General features: G+C 38.7%; 1 long non-coding RNA gene across 1 annotated transcript; it reads left to right on the forward strand.

Annotated features, from left to right (window-relative positions):
- The first annotated feature begins 4,252 nt into the window (after positions 1–4,252).
- Positions 4,253–7,817, forward strand: LOC141752345 (uncharacterized). Its single transcript, XR_012590214.1, has 3 exons — positions 4,253–6,087; positions 7,225–7,522; positions 7,757–7,817. It is a non-coding gene; the product is annotated as an uncharacterized LOC141752345 (long non-coding RNA).
- The last annotated feature ends 8,956 nt before the right edge of the window (positions 7,818–16,773 follow it).

The raw sequence follows: 16,773 nt of genomic DNA on the forward strand, positions 1-16,773 counted from the left end.
CCATTTCGGCTGCTTGTACCCGCGATCTAGTTCTTTCGGTTATGACATTTACTTGTAACATTGTTAAAATGATTTCAGTATTTCTTCCACCACTAAAGCCTCAAAATATTCATGTTAGAGTCTTTATCTGCATGTGCGTATATCTGTATATAAATACGTAAATAGATCAAAATATGTACTCTGTAAGTGTCTTTAAAACATTACCTCTCAATAAAATTACTTGGAGGAATTCTTCTAATATTGTTTTTATCTTGTGGTTTGTTCAGATGCTTCCTTTTGGAGCTGTGAAGCCTCAACAGACAGTGACACAGGAATCATTCATGCAACCAACTGGATCCATGGAAACCAAGGTAGCTGCAGTGACGTCTCTGTGTTTGTGTATTTATCTTCTAGTCATAACTGAGAATAGTAAAGGACTCATCACACTCCCCTGAGGTGTCCCGTTTTCTACAACAAAATTTCTTTTAATCCTTTCAAAGTAAAAACCCTCTGTCGACGAACTGTGTTGTCAAGGTCATCAATTAATGTTAAAGAAATTAATAATTCAATAAAAACTAAAAAAATGATCTCGATTAGAATAAAATAATTGTAATTGTTAAAAAGATATAATAAAAACAGTCAAATATTAAAGAATATTTTACTTCACTTAACATCTTTCTTAGGAGTTTTCAATAATATCTCATGGTCTCCACGTGTTTTTCCATCAGATTCATCAGGAAAATCCTGTTTGAAAATTCCTTTTACTCAATTTAGATCAGTTTATTGAGTACACCTTGTTAAAACCAACGCAGTCTAAGACGGGCCGTTTCACACCCGGAAGTCTGAACCGAAGCTCACGTTTTTGTCAACCTGTAAACATTTCATCCCGTTAGCTTGGTTTCACATTGCAATGATGCTAGCACAAAGAACTTGTCATGCCATACCTACGTCCTGTCATCAACGCCTATACGTCCTATTGTCAATGTTAATACATCCTGTCGACAACGCCCACGTACCCCCATCAACACCTATACGTCCTGTCGCCAACGCCTACATACTGTCATCATCACCTATACGTCCTGTTGTCAATGTTGATTCATCCTGTCGACAACGCCCACGTCCTGTCATCAACACCTATACAACATGTCGTCAATGTTGATACGTAATCGTATATACGTCCTGTAATAGTCGCCTACGTCATGTAGTCATCGCCTACGTCCTGTTGTCGTCGCCTACGTCCTGTCGGACGTAAATAGATCAAAATATGTACTCTGTAAGTGTCTTTAAAACTTTACCTCTCAATAAAATTACTTGGAGGAATTCTTCTAATAGTGTTTTTATCTTGTGGTTTGTTCAGATGGTTCTTGTCAGAGCTGTGAAGCCTCAACAGACATTGACGCAGGAATCATCCATGCAACCAACTGGATCCATGGAAACCAAGGTAGCTGCAGTGACATCTCTGTGTTTGTTTATTTATCATCTAGTCATAACTGAGAATAGTAAAGGACTCATCACACTCCCATCTCGCTAAAACCAACTTAGTCTAAGAGGGGCCGCTTTACACCCGGAAGTCCGAACCGAAGCTTGCATTTTTGTCAACTTGTAAACATTTGATCCGGTTAGTTTTGGTTTCACATTGCAATGATGCTAGCGCAAAGAACTCGTCATGACATACATATGTTCTGTCGTCAACGCCTATACGTCCTAATGTCAATGTTGATACATCCTGTCGACAACGCCCACATCCCCCCCATCAACACCTATACGTCCTGTCGCCAACGCCTACATCCTGTCATCAACACCTATGCATCCTTTCGCCAATGCCCACATCCTGTCATGAACACCTATACAACCTGTCGTCAACGTTGATACATTCTCTTGTCAACGCCTATACGTCCTGTCGTCAATGCCTATACGTGCTGTCGGCAACGCCTATACGTCTTGTCGTCAATGCCTATACATCCTGTCGTAGTCGCCTATATCATGTCGTCGTCACCTACATCCTGTCGTCAACGCCTGTACATCTTGTCAATGCCTACATCCTGCTTTCATCGCCTACGTCCTGTCGCCAACGCCTACACGTCCTGTTGTAGTCGCCTATACATCCTGTCGTAGTTGCCTACGTCATGTAGTTGTCGCTTACATCCTGTAGTCGTTGCCTACGTCCTGTCGTCAACGAGCTGTTGTCAACGCCTGTACACCTTGTCATCGCCTACGTCCTGTCGAAGTCGACTATGTGCTGTCGTAGTCGCCTACATCCTGCCGTCAAAGCCTTCATCACAGACGTGATGCTAGCACATAGAACTCGTCATGACATACCTATGTCCTGTCGTCAACGCCTATACGTCCTGTCGCTAACGCCTACATCCTGTCATCAACACCGATACGTCCCGTTGTCAATGTTGATACATCCTGTTGCCAACGCCTACATCCTGTCATCAACACCTATACAACCTGTCGTCAACGTTGATATGTCCTGTCGTCAACGCCTATATGTCCTGTCGTCAAGGCCTATACATATTGTCAATGCCTACGTCCTGCTCTCATCGCCTACGTCCTGTTGCCAACGTCTATACATCCTGTCCTAGTCGCCTATACGTCCTGTCGTAGTCGCCTATACATCCTGTCGTAGTCGCCTATACGTCCTGTGGTAGTCGCCTACGTCCTGTAGTCGTCACCTACGTCTATTGTAGTCGCCCACGTCCTGTCGTCAAAGCCTTCATCACAGATCTTGTAACATTGTTAAAAAGATTTCAGTATTTCTTCCACCACTCACACCTCAAAATATTAATGTTAGAGTCTTTATCTGCATGTGCGTTTATCTGTATATAAATATGTAAATAGCTCAAAATATATACTCTGTAAGTGTCTTTAAAACATTACCTCTCAATACTATTACCTACCTATGTCCTGTCGCCAACGCCTATACATCCTGTCGTCAACACCTATATGTCGCCAACGTTTGTCGCCGTTACTTTGCAGTTTTGGATTAATAATACAAAACATAATCAATGAATCATGAGTTTACATCAACAGTATTTCACAACAATGACCGGCTTGCTGTACATTATCCCTTACTTATGGGCCATTTTCCATAATGAATACTTTTTTCTTTGGTACTTTGAGTATATTTTGATGCTAATACTTTTGTACTTTTACTTTTGAATGCATATTTACTTGTAACATAGTTAAAAAGATTTCAGTATTTCTTCCACCACTCACACCTCAAAATGTTCATGTTAGAGTTTTTATCTGCATGTGCGTATATATGTATATAAATACGTAAATAGTTCAAAATATGTACTCTGTAAGTGTCTTTAAAACATTAACTCTCAATAAAATTACTTGGAGGAATTCTTCTAATAGTATTTTTATCTTGTGGTTTGTTCAGATGCTTCCTTTCGGAGCTGTGAAGCCTCAACAGACAGCGAAGCAGGAATCATCCATGCAACCAACTGGATCCATGGAAACCAAGGTAGCTGCAGTGACGTCTCTATGTTTGTTTATTTATCATCTAGTCATAACTGAGAATAGTAAAGGGACTCATCAGACTCCCCTGAGGTGTCCCGTTTTCCACAACAGGATTTCTGTTAATCCTTTCAAAGTAAAAACCCTCTGTTGACGAACTGTGTTGTCAAGGTCATCATCAATTAATGTTAAAGAAATTAACAATTCAATAAAAAGAAAAAAATGATCTCAATTAGAATTAAATAATTTTAATTGTTAAAAGATATAACAAAAACAGTCAAATATTAAAGAATATTTTACTTCACTTACCATCTTTTTCAGGAGTTTTCAATAATATCTCCTGGTCTCCACGTGTTTTTCCATCAGATTCATCAGGAGAATCCTGTTTGAAAATTCCTTTCACTCTGTTCAGATCAGTTTATTGAGTACACCTTGTTAAAACCAATGCAGTCTAAGACGGACCGTTTCACACCCGGAAGTCTGAACCGAAGCTCGTGTTTTTTACAACCTGTAAACATTTGATCCGGTTAGTGTTGGTTTCACATTGCAATGATGCTAGCGCAAAGAACTCGTCATGACGTACCTACGTCCTGTCGTCAACGCCTATACGTCCTATTGTCAATGTTGATACATCCTGTCGACAACGGCCACGTCCCCCCATCAACACCTATACGTCCTATTGTCAATGTCGTTACATCCTATCGACAACGCCCACGTCCTGTCGTCAACTCATACGTCCTGTCGTCAACTCATACGTCCTGTCGTCAACACCTACATCCTGTCATCATATAAAACCGTGGCTATAAACAAACATAATAAAACTGTTAGACACTGTCTCGTCTCTGCTCAGTTTATAAGCTGTTAAATATTGTGTGGTTTGCAAAACAGAAATAAATCGTCCTTTAAAGCAGACACTCAACTATTTGACTACTTTATCAGAGTGGTAATTGTACTGAACCTTTCTTCTTGTCCCAAACCTTCATTATGAATGTGGATCTGTGTTTATCCAGGTTCAGAGTGCTGCTGTCCAGACTGGGAGGATTACAATAATCAGGATCAAAAGCACCAATAAGACCAACACTCACCTGAAGGTAGAGTTCAACGACCGTCTGCAGACTGTTTTTGTAACAACTCGACATCTGGCAAACGCATTTGGCTACGTAGCGAATGATGATTTCATTGAGAGATTCTCTAAAGAAATACCGCTCACAGCAGAAGCAAAAGTACAAGGAAATAAAATTATGGAGATCAAAAAACAATAAAAATGTTCTACAGATATTTGTAGATCAGGGTGATGTTGGTTTGTGTTTTCTTTGTCAGGTGGGATACTCCCAGTGCTCCACCAGTGGGTGGTTCACTTCCACGTCATGGTACGACTGTCTGTCCTCTCCTTTTTCTACTTGTTCTTAATAAAAGAGCCACTTGTGGCAGTAAACCCACTCCGACTGTTGAGGCATTCTTAATCGAAGCTTGTGCTTCAACTGAGTTGGTAATTACAGAAGAGTTGCAGATATATTTCCAGCAAGCTGTTCAGTTCAGTTTGTTACACATTAGAACGTTACTTTTGTGTTTCCATTAGCAAAAGTTGAGGGTGGTACCGATAGAACCGCTCCATTCTTGGTCCCGCCTCGGTCGAGGTTCCAAGCGGGCAGAAGGTGTAGTTAAAACACTACAGAGGTATGATCACATTATCCCGTTGGAGGTGTAACAGGTGGTGTTTTTAATACAATCGCTCTAGGAGAGAGGATTAGCGGGCCGTTACCATGGAAAACGACGGTTCCGGTTCAGTGACACGACGGAAGTTGCGCCCATAATTCACGCAAGGCATCATGGGGGCTACAGATAAGATGGATATGGACCTCTGATGCACTAGTCTACAAGAAATTAAAAGTGTGCATCAACCTTTACAGTCAGTATTTTGTAGCTAGAAAAATAAATCCTGAGATCCAAAAATACCATGAAAAAACTGTTTGTTGCTAATACTTCTGTGAACGTACAAATGCCTCAAAATTGCAAACTTGAATAAATGTAAATAAATAATAAATGTACTTTGTTTCTTTCCACCACTGATAAAGACCACAGACTACTACGGACTCTTAGAAGAGATTTTTCGTCTGACAGAAACACAACTGAATATAAAGAAAATCTTTAATTTTTAAATTAAACACATTCTTAGAAAAGATGATTAAAGCTCCAGACAGTGGTGAAATTAAATTCATAGTGCAGTTCAGTAAAGTAATAAAATCTAAAATTAACTTCTAAATTTCTAAATGCAGGACTTTTACTTGTAACTGAGTATTTTTATGGTATTGCTGCATTTACTCAAGTAAAATATCTGAATACTTCTTCCACCTCTAAACTACTGACTGACTTAACACAACTGACAGCACAAGGAAATAGACCACTTTCACTTCCCACCACAAGAATCTTAAAGTATGAGTTATGTTGTCGGTTTGTGGGCTAAACCATTGTTCACTGGAGGGAAGCTGTGTGTTTACAACTGGATGTTAAAACCTGATTAAAGTTGGTACCTGCCACACTAACACGATCAGACTTTGTGCCTTCCTGCACACTGGCACCTCCTCTCACATCCTCTTTTAAATTTCAAAGACGGATTACGTGGTTGAAGAGAAGGACAAAGTGAGTATTAATTACAGACTTTACTGCTAATTTCTTCTGAAAAATGAATCTACTGTGAGATAAGATCCTTAATGACATTAATTACAAAACACACTGTTGTGTTTTGAACAAAGAAAATGCTGATCAGTGCGTGAAGCTATCAGCAGAATGTTCTGAGAGTTAACATGTTCTGACAGGGCCACTGTCACACAGGTGTGAACAGGTCTGTTCAGATCTGTTATTAACTACATCCTCAGTGATCGGATCACAGGTGGACAGCTGTAAGTACAGGTGTGAACACACTCAAGTCACATTGAGGTCGGATCTTTCAGACCACATCCAGAGCCTGGGCCACATTAAGGACCACCTACTCGACCTCTGGGATCCGCGGGGTCACTGAGCTCCTCATTAATAAACAGGCAGACAGATGTTAATAGCATGTACCTGAATCACGAATATGTAGGATATTACTACTGACATGCATGTAGTATTACGTCACAACGTCTGGGTGTTAGCCGTGTGTTTACCACGTGTTTATTTGCATATAGAGTGGGGAAGTGAGATCGGATCACAAGTGGCCTCTGGAGACACATGTAGAGTAGCTACTCTAATACCAGGTGTGAACAAACGTCCTGAAAACTGTCCACTTGTGATCCGATCACCGTTTCCTGTTTCAATGTTGACTGATGTGACTCGATAGTAGCTGTTTATTTGTCCTGTGAAGAGGCTGAGAATATTATGGCTGATGATGTTATGGCTCACTGTTTTTGTGCTTAACTGTACTGCTTTGTGTACATTAATCAACCTACAGAACAGGAACTTGTAACCCCCCTTTGTGATGAGAAATAATGTCATTTTTTCATGTGTTTAAAAGGGGAAGACTCTGAATAAACCTATACATAATGTATATACATATAGAAGGCATGAATCATTTATTTTTTATTATATTAGATATGGTGTATTGAGAAAATGAAATCAGTAATGATGTTGAGTGTTTATCAGAACTATATTTATATCCACAGAAGTTCTCTTTGAGGCGTAAATATTAATAAATTATATATTTGACCTGGTCAGTGTGATGTTTGAGTGTTTCCTCAGTTTCTGCTTTTAATTTGCAAACGTTTTTTGTTCGTCCTCTCGTCTCTCGGTGTGTAACAGATGGCGTTGATGATGTTAGAGATAAAGTGGAAAGCAGCCCTGGTCTCTATCCTGGAGGAGCTCACCGAGGAACAATTCAGTAAGTTGCTGTTCAAACTGGACACAATCCCTCAAGGTGTGAAGTCTGGCAGGACCAGACAAGATATCCCTCATATAATCGTCCAGTACTATGGGACAGAGGAGTCCATCTCCGTCATAGATAAAGAAATGAAGCTGATACCGAGGAACGACGCTGCAGTCCAGCAGCTGCTGCTCCCCTTTGTGGAGAAACTGAAGAAACAACAGCAGAAAATCAAAAGTGAGTTCATACGATTGAAGCTGTGAATGGATTTAGATTATTTCCCCCCGTTGTTTGATTCTTTAACATGAAATCACAGTGAATGTAACTGGGATGTTTGACACTTTATGTCAAAGAAAAAAGGTTTACAAAGTGATCAAAACAAATCTGAAACACACAAATACATAACTGATGGTCGGCCACACAGAAGCCAACTCCGTGGTTTTCTTTCACTTTTTAAAATGTGTTTTTCAGAAAAAAAGAGCAAAGTTACAACTGACTCAGGCCCAGTGACCAAGAAGCCCAAACCTGCAGCTGGTAGGTCAACACACACTGAGAATACTCTGACTGTGGTCGTGTAGAGACATTATTGAAGTTTTACCTTAAAAACATCGACAGTCTTGTTTGTTTCTTCTCTTAAAGATACACTGAAGAGCTGCCGACCTGACGAGGTGAGAAAGAAAACAGTTAATAACGAACACTCCACCTAGCTGCTGCTGACAACAGATACATTCAAGCTCATATTTATTTTATCATATATATAAAATATGTGTTATTTTTATACTATTTTGTCCTACTCGTCCTGTCATCATGGCCTATGTGCTGTTGCCGATACTTTGCAGATTTGGATTAATAATATAAAACATAATCAATGAATCATGAGCTAATACTTTTGTACTTTTACTTTTGAATGCACATTTACTTGTAACATTGTTAAAAAGATTTCAGTATTTCTTCCACCACTCAAGCCTCAAAATATTGATGTAAGAGTCTTTATCTGCATGTGCGTATATCTGTATATAAATACGTAAATAGTTCAAAATATGTACTCTGTAAGTGTCTTTAAAACATTACCTCTCAATAAAATTACTTGGAGGAATTCTTCTAATAGTGTTTTTATCTTGTGGTTTGTTCAGATGCTTCCTTTCGGAGCTGTGAAGCCTCAACAGACAATGACACAGGAATCATCCATGCAACCAACTGGATCCATGGAAACCAAGGTAGCTGCAGTGACGTCTCTGTGTTTGTTTATTTATCATCTAGTCATAACTGAGAATAGTAAAGGACTCATCACACTCCCCTGATGTGTCCCGTTTTCCACAGCAGGATTTCTGTTAATCCTTTCAAAGTAAAAACCCTCTGTTGACGAACTGTGTTGTCAAGGTTATCATCAATTAATGTTAAAGAAATTAATAATTCAATAAAAACTAAAAAATGATGTTGACATCTCAATTAGAATAAAATAATCTTAATTGTTAAAAGATACAACAAAAACAGTCAAATATTAAAGAATATTTTACTTCACTTACCATCTTTCTCAGGAGTTTTCAATAATATCTCCTGGTCTCCACGTGTTTTTCCATCAGATTCATCAGGAGAATCCTGTTTGAAAATTCCTTTGACTCCGTTTGGATCAGTTTATTGAGTAAACCTCGCTAAAACCAACGCAGTGTAAGAGGGGCCGTTTCACACCCGGAAGTCTGAACAGAAGCTCACGTTTTTGTCAACCTGTAAACATTTGATCCCGTTAGTTTGGTTTCACATTGCAATGATGCTAGCACAAAGAACTCGTCATGCCATACCTACGTCCTGTCATCAACGCCTATACGTCCTATTGTCAATGTTAATACATCCTGTCGACAACGCCCACGTACCCCCATCAACACCTATACGTCCTGTCGCCAACGCCTACATCCTGTCATCATCACCTATACGTCCTGTTGTCAATGTTGATTCATGCTGTCGACAACGCCCACGTCCTGTCATCAACACCTATACAACATGTCGTCAATGTTGATACGTAGTCGTATATACGTCCTGTAATAGTCGCCTACGTCATGTAGTCATCGCCTACGTCCTGTTGTCGTCGCCTACGTCCTGTCGGACGTAAATACATCAAAATATGTACTCTGTAAGTGTCTTTAAAACTTTACCTCTCAATAAAATTACTTGGAGGAATTCTTCTAATAGTGTTTTTATCTTGTGGTTTGTTCAGATGGTTCTTGTCGGAGCTGTGAAACCTCAACAGACAGTGACGCAGGAATCATCCATGCAACCAACTGGATCCATGGAAACCAAGGTAGCTGCAGTGACATCTCTGTGTTTGTTTATTTATCATCTAGTCATAACTGAGAATAGTAAAGGACTCATCACACTCCCCTGAGGTGTTTCGTTTTCCACAACAGGATTTCTGTTAATCCTTTCAAAGTAAAAACCCTCTGTTGACGAACTGTGTTGTCAAGGTCATCATCAATTAATGTTAAAGAAATTAATAATTCAATAAAAACTAAAAAATGATCTCAATTAGAATAAAATAATTGTAATTGTTAAAAGATATAACAAAAACAGTCAAATATTAAAGAATATTTTACTTCATTTACCATGTTTTTCAGGAGTTTTCAATAATATCTCATGGTCTCCATGTGTTTTTCCATCAGATTCATCAGGAGAATCCTGTTTGAAAATTCCTTTCACTCCGTTTAGATCAGTTTATTGAGTAAACCTCGCTAAAACCAACGCAGTCTAAGAGGGGCCGTTTCACACCCGGAAGTCTGAACCGAAGCTCGCATTTTGTCAACTTGTAAACATTTGATCCGGTTAGTTTTGGTTTCACATTGCAATGATGCTAGCGCAAAGAAATCGTCATGACGTACCTACGTCCTGTTGTCAACGTTGATACAAACCATAAAACAAAGTATAAACTAAGCAAACCATTAAGCAAACTATAAACTAAGCAAACCATAAAACAAAACTAAGCAAACCACAAAACAAACTATAAACTAAGCAAACCATAAAACAAACTATAAACTAAGCAAACCACAAAACAAACTATAAACTAAGCAAACCATAAAACAAAACTAAGCAAACCACAAAACAAACTATAAACTAAGCAAACCATAAAACAAAACTAAGCAAACCACAAAACAAACTATAAACTAAGCAAACCATAAAACAAACTATAAACTAAGCAAACCACAAAACAAAACTAAACAAACCATAAAACAAACTATAAACTAAGCAAACCATAAAACAAAACTAAGCAAACCATAAAACAAACTATAAACTAAGCAAACCATAAAACAAAACTAAACAAACCATAAAACAAACTATAAACTAAACAAACCATAAAACAAACTATAAACTAAGCAAACCATAAAACAAACTGTAATAGAAACAGAGAGAGGGATGGTGGAAATGAAGTGCCGCAGAGCAAAGACGAGAGCAAAGAATGGCCTCCAGAAAATGTTTAAACAATTATATTATAATTATAATAAGAATTTCTTTCTAAACACAAATGTGGTGTTTTAAACAGGGAAACTGTGATTCCTAATCAACAGACTGTTCATGAAAAGACAAAAGTTAAATTAAATATGTTTTATCTGATATCTGAATATCTTGCAAACCTACTCAAAATTCAACCTGTGCTCTATTACTGCCATCTAGTGGGCACTTTGGCGAACACAACACATTAAATGAAGAGCCTGTCAATAATATTGGAGAATTGTTTTCTATACTTATATTAGATATATTATATTAGATATGGTGTATTGAGAAAATGAAATCAGTAATGATGTTGAGTGGTTATCAGAACTATATTTATATCCACAGAAGTTCTTTTTGAGGCGTAAATATTAATAAATGATATATTTTACCTGGTCAGTGTGATGTTTGAGTGTTTCCTCTGTTTCTGCTTTTAATTTGCAAACGTTTTTTGTTCGTCCTCTCGTCTCTCGGTGTGTAACAGATGACGTTGATGATGTTAGAGGCGGAGTGGAAAGCAGCCTTGGTCTCCATCCTGAAGGAGCTCACCGAGCAACAATTCAGTAAGTTGCTGTTCAAACTGGACACAATCCCTCAAGGTGTGAAGTCTGGCAAGCCCAGAGAAGATATCCCTCATATAATCGTCCAGCACTATGGGACAGAGGAGTCCATCTCTGTCATAGATAAAGAAATGAAGCTGCTACCGAGGAACGACGCTGCAGTCCAGCAGCTGCTGCTCCCCTTTGTGGAGAAACTGAAGGCACAGCAGAAAATCAAAGGTGAGTTCATACGATTAAAGCTGTGAATGGATTTAGATTATTTCCCCCCGTTGTTTGATTCTTTAACATGAAATCACAGTGAATGTAACTGGGATGTTTGACACTTTATGTCAAAGTAAAAACTTTTACAAAATGATCAAAACAAATATGAAACACACAAATACATAACTGATAGTCGGCCACACAGAAGCCAACTCCGTGGTTTTCTTTCACTTTTTAAAATGTGTTTTTCAGAAAAAAAGAGCAAAGTTACAACTGACTCAGGACCAGTGGCCAAGAAGCCCAAAGCTGCAGCTGGTAGGTCAACACGCACGCACGCGCGCACACACGCACGCACGCACGCACGCACGCACGCGCGCGCGCGCACACACACACACACACACACACACACACACACACACACACACACACACACACACACACACACACACACACACACACACACACACACAAACTGTCGTCAACACTTATACGTCCTGTTGTCATCACCTACGTCCTGTTGCCAACGCCTATACGTCCTGTTGTCATCACCTACGTCCTGTTGCCAACACTTATACGTCCTGTTGTCATCACCTACGTCCTGTTGCCAACGCCTATACGTCCTGTCGTCACCACCTACGTCCTGTCGCCAACGCCTATATTATGCTGTCGCCAACGCCTATATATACACACATATACACACACACACACACACATATATACATAGATACATATATGTTGAGTAGCTACAACAGAACAGACAGTATGTTACTATATGATAAATTAAAACATAATAAATGTATAGTATCAATAACACATTTAAATTGAATCCATGAATCATTTTCAATTTGTGTGTTTAACTTTTTTAAAATGTAATTTTCAGGGACGACGAGCAAATTTGCAGCTGACTCAGGAGCTGTGGCCAAGAAGCCCAAACCTGCAGCTGGTAGGTCAACACACACTGAGAATACTCTGACTGTGGTCGTGTAGAGACATTATTGAAGTTTTACCTTAAAAACATCGACAGTCTTGTTTGTTTCTTCTCTTAAAGATACACTGAAGAGCTGCCGACCTGACGAGGTGAGAAACAAAACGGTTAATAACGAACACTCCACCTAGCTGCTGCTGACAACAGATACATTCAAGCTCATATTTATTTTATCATATATATAAAATATGTGTTATTTTTATACTATTTTGTCCTACTCGTCCTGTCATCATGGCCTATGTGCTGTTGCCGATACTTTGCAGATTTGGATTAATAATACAAAACATAATCAATGAATCATGAGCTAATACTTTTGTACTTTTACTTTTGAATGCACATTTACTTGTAACATTGTTAAAAAGATTTCAGTATTTCTTCCACCACTCAAGCCTCAAAATATTGATGTAAGAGTCTTTATCTGCATGTGCGTATATCTGTATATAAATACGTAAATAGTTCAAAATATGTACTCTGTAAGTGTCTTTAAAACATTACCTCTCAATAAAATTACTTGGAGGAATTCTTCTAATAGTGTTTTTATCTTGTGGTTTGTTCAGATGCTTCCTTTCGGAGCTGTGAAGCCTCAACAGACAATGACACAGGAATCATCCATGCAACCAACTGGATCCATGGAAACCAAGGTAGCTGCAGTGACGCCTCTGTGTTTGTTTATTTATCATCTAGTCATAACTGAGAATAGTAAAGGACTCATCACACTCCCCTGATGTGTCCCGTTTTCCACAACAGGATTTCTGTTAATCCTTTCAAAGTAAAAACCCTCTGTTGACGAACTGCGTTGTCAAGGTCATCATCAATTAATGTTAAAGAAATTAATAATTCAATAAAAACTAAAAAATGATCTCAATTAGAATAAAATAATCTTAATTGTTAAAAGATATAACAAAAACAGTCAAATATTAAAGAATATTTTACTTCACTTAACATCTTTCTTAGGAGTTTTCAATAATATCTCATGGTCTCCACATGTTTTTCCATCAGATTCATCAGGAGAATCCTGTTTGAAAATTCCTTTCACTCTGTTTAGATCAGTTTATTGAGTACACCTTGTTAAAACCAACGCAGTCTAAGACGGGCCGTTTCACACCCGGAAGTCTGAACAGAAGCTCACGTTTTTGTCAACCTGTAAACATTTGATCCCGTTAGTTTGGTTTCACATTGCAATGATGCTAGCACAAAGAACTCGTCATGCCATACCTACGTCCTGTCATCAACGCCTATACGTCCTATTGTCAATGTTGATACATCCTGTCGACAACGCCCACGTACCCCCATCAACACCTATACGTCCTGTCGCCAACGCCTACATCCTGTCATCATCACCTATACGTCCTGTTGTCAATGTTGATTCATCCTGTCGACAACGCCCACGTCCTGTCATCAACACCTATACAACATGTCGTCAATGTTGATACGTAGTCGTATATACGTCCTGTAATAGTCGCCTACGTCATGTAGTCATCGCCTACGTCCTGTTGTCGTCGCCTACGTCCTGTCGGACGTAAATAGTTCAAAATATGTACTCTGTAAGTGTCTTTAAAACATTACCTCTCAATAAAATTACTTGGAGGAATTCTTCTAATAGTGTTTTTTTCTTGTGGTTTGTTCAGATGGTTCTTGTCGGAGCTGTGAAACCTCAACAGACAGTGACGCAGGAATCATCCATGCAACCAACTGGATCCATGGAAACCAAGGTAGCTGCAGTGACATCTCTGTGTTTGTTTATTTATCATCTAGTCATAACTGAGAATAGTAAAGGACTCATCACACTCCCCTGAGGTGTCCCGTTTTCCACAGCAGGATTTCTGTTAATCCTTTCAAAGTAAAAACTCTCTGTTGACGAACTGTGTTGTCAAGGTCATCATCAATTAATGTTAAAGAAATTAATAATTCAATAAAAACTAAAAAATGATCTCAATTAGAATAAAATAATTGTAATTGTTAAAAGATATAACAAAAACAGTCAAATATTAAAGAATATTTTACTTAATTTACCATGTTTTTCAGGAGTTTTCAATAATATCTCATGGTCTCCATGTGTTTTTCCATCAGATTCATCAGGAGAATCCTGTTTGAAAATTCCTTTCACTCCGTTTAGATCAGTTTATTGAGTAAACCTCACTAAAACCAATGCAGTGTAAGAGGGGCCGTTTCACACCCGGAAGTCTGAACCGAAGCTCGCATTTTGTCAACTTGTAAACATTTGATCCGGTTAGTTTTGGTTTCACATTGCAATGATGCTAGCGCAAAGAAATCGTCATGACGTACCTACGTCCTGTCATCAATGCCTATACGTCCTGTTGTCAACGTTGATACAAACCATAAAACAAAGTATAAACTAAGCAAACCATTAAGCAAACTATAAACTAAACAAACCATAAAACAAGCTATAAACTAAGCAAACCATAAAACAAACTGTAATAGAAACAGAGAGAGGGATGGTGGAAATGAAGTGCCGCAGAGCAAAGACGAGAGCAAAGAATGGCCTCCAGAAAATGTTTAAACAATTATATTATAATTATAATAAGAATTTCTTTCTAAACACAAATGTGGTGTTTTAAACAGGGACTGTGATTCCTAATCAACAGACTGTTCATGAAATGACAAAAGTTAAATTAAATATGTTTTATCTGATATCTGAATATCTTGCAAACCTACTCCAAATTCAACCTGTGCTCTATTACTGCCATCTAGTGGGCACTTTGGCGAACACAACACATTAAATGAAGAGCCTGTCAATAATATTGGAGAATTGTTTTCTATATTTATATTAGATATATTATATTAGATATGGTGTATTGAGAAAATGAAATCAGTAATGATGTTGAGTGGTTATCAGAACTATATTTATACCCACAGAAGTTCTTTTTGAGGCGTAAATATTAATAAATTATATATTTTACCTGGTCAGTGTGATGTTTGAGTGTTTCCTCTGTTTCTGCTTTTAATTTGCAAACGTTTTTTGTTCGTCCTCTCGTCTCTCGGTGTGTAACAGATGACGTTGATGATGTTAGAGGCGGAGTGGAAAGCAGCCCTGGTCTCCATCCTGGAGGAGCTCACCGAGCAACAATTCAGTAAGTTGCTGTTCAAACTGGACACAATCCCTCAAGGTGTGAAGTCTGGCAAGCCCAGAGAAGATATCCCTCATATAATCATCCAGTACTATGGGACAGAGGAGTCCATCTCTGTCATAGATAAAGAAATGAAGCTGCTACCGAGGAACGACGCTGCAGTCCAGCAGCTGCTGCAAACCTTTGTGGAGAAACTGAAGGCACAGCAGAAAATCAAAAGTGAGTTCATACGATTAAAGCTGTGAATGGATTTAGTTTATTTCCCCCCGTTGTTTGATTCTTTAACATGAAATCACAGTGAATGTAACTGGGATGTTTGACACTTTATGTCAAAGTAAAAACTTTTACAAAATGATCAAAACAAATATGAAACACACAAATACATAACTGATAGTCGGCCAGACAGAAGCCAACTCCGTGGTTTTCTTTCACTTTTTAAAATGTGTTTTTCAGAAAAAAAGAGCAAAGTTACAACTGACTCAGGACCAGTGGCCAAGAAGCCCAAAGCTGCAGCTGGTAGGTCAACACGCACGCACACGCACACACACACACACACACACACACACACACACACACACACGCACACACACAAACTGTCGTCAACACTTATACGTCCTGTTGTCATCACCTACGTCCTGTTGCCAACGCCTATACGTCTTGCCGTCATCACCTACGTCCTGTCGTCATCACCTACGTCCTGTCGTCACCACCTATGTCCTGTCGCCAACGCCTATATTATGCTGTCGCCAAAGCCTATATATACACACATATACACACACACACACACACACACACACACACACACACACACACACACACACATACAGACGTAGGCGAAGTTGTTGGTAACGTTCCGTTAAAGAGAGAAAAACCCACAATGGTCACTGAAATAACTTGAAACTGACAAAAGTAATAATAAATAAAAATTCACTGAAAATTAACTAATGAAAATCAGATATTGTTTTTGAATTGTGGTTCAACAAAATCATTTAAAAAAACAAACTAATGAAACTGGCCTAGACAAAAATGATGGTACTCTTAACTTAATATTTAGTTGCACAACCTTTTGAGGCAATCACTGCAATCAAGTGATTTCTGTAACTCTCAATGAGACTTCTGCACCTGTCGACAGGTATGTTGGCCCACTCCTCGTGAGCAAACTGCTCCAGCTGTCTC

Source organism: Sebastes fasciatus, chromosome 16 (genome assembly GCF_043250625.1).
Source record: "Sebastes fasciatus isolate fSebFas1 chromosome 16, fSebFas1.pri, whole genome shotgun sequence".
NCBI lineage: Eukaryota > Metazoa > Chordata > Actinopteri > Perciformes > Sebastidae > Sebastes > Sebastes fasciatus.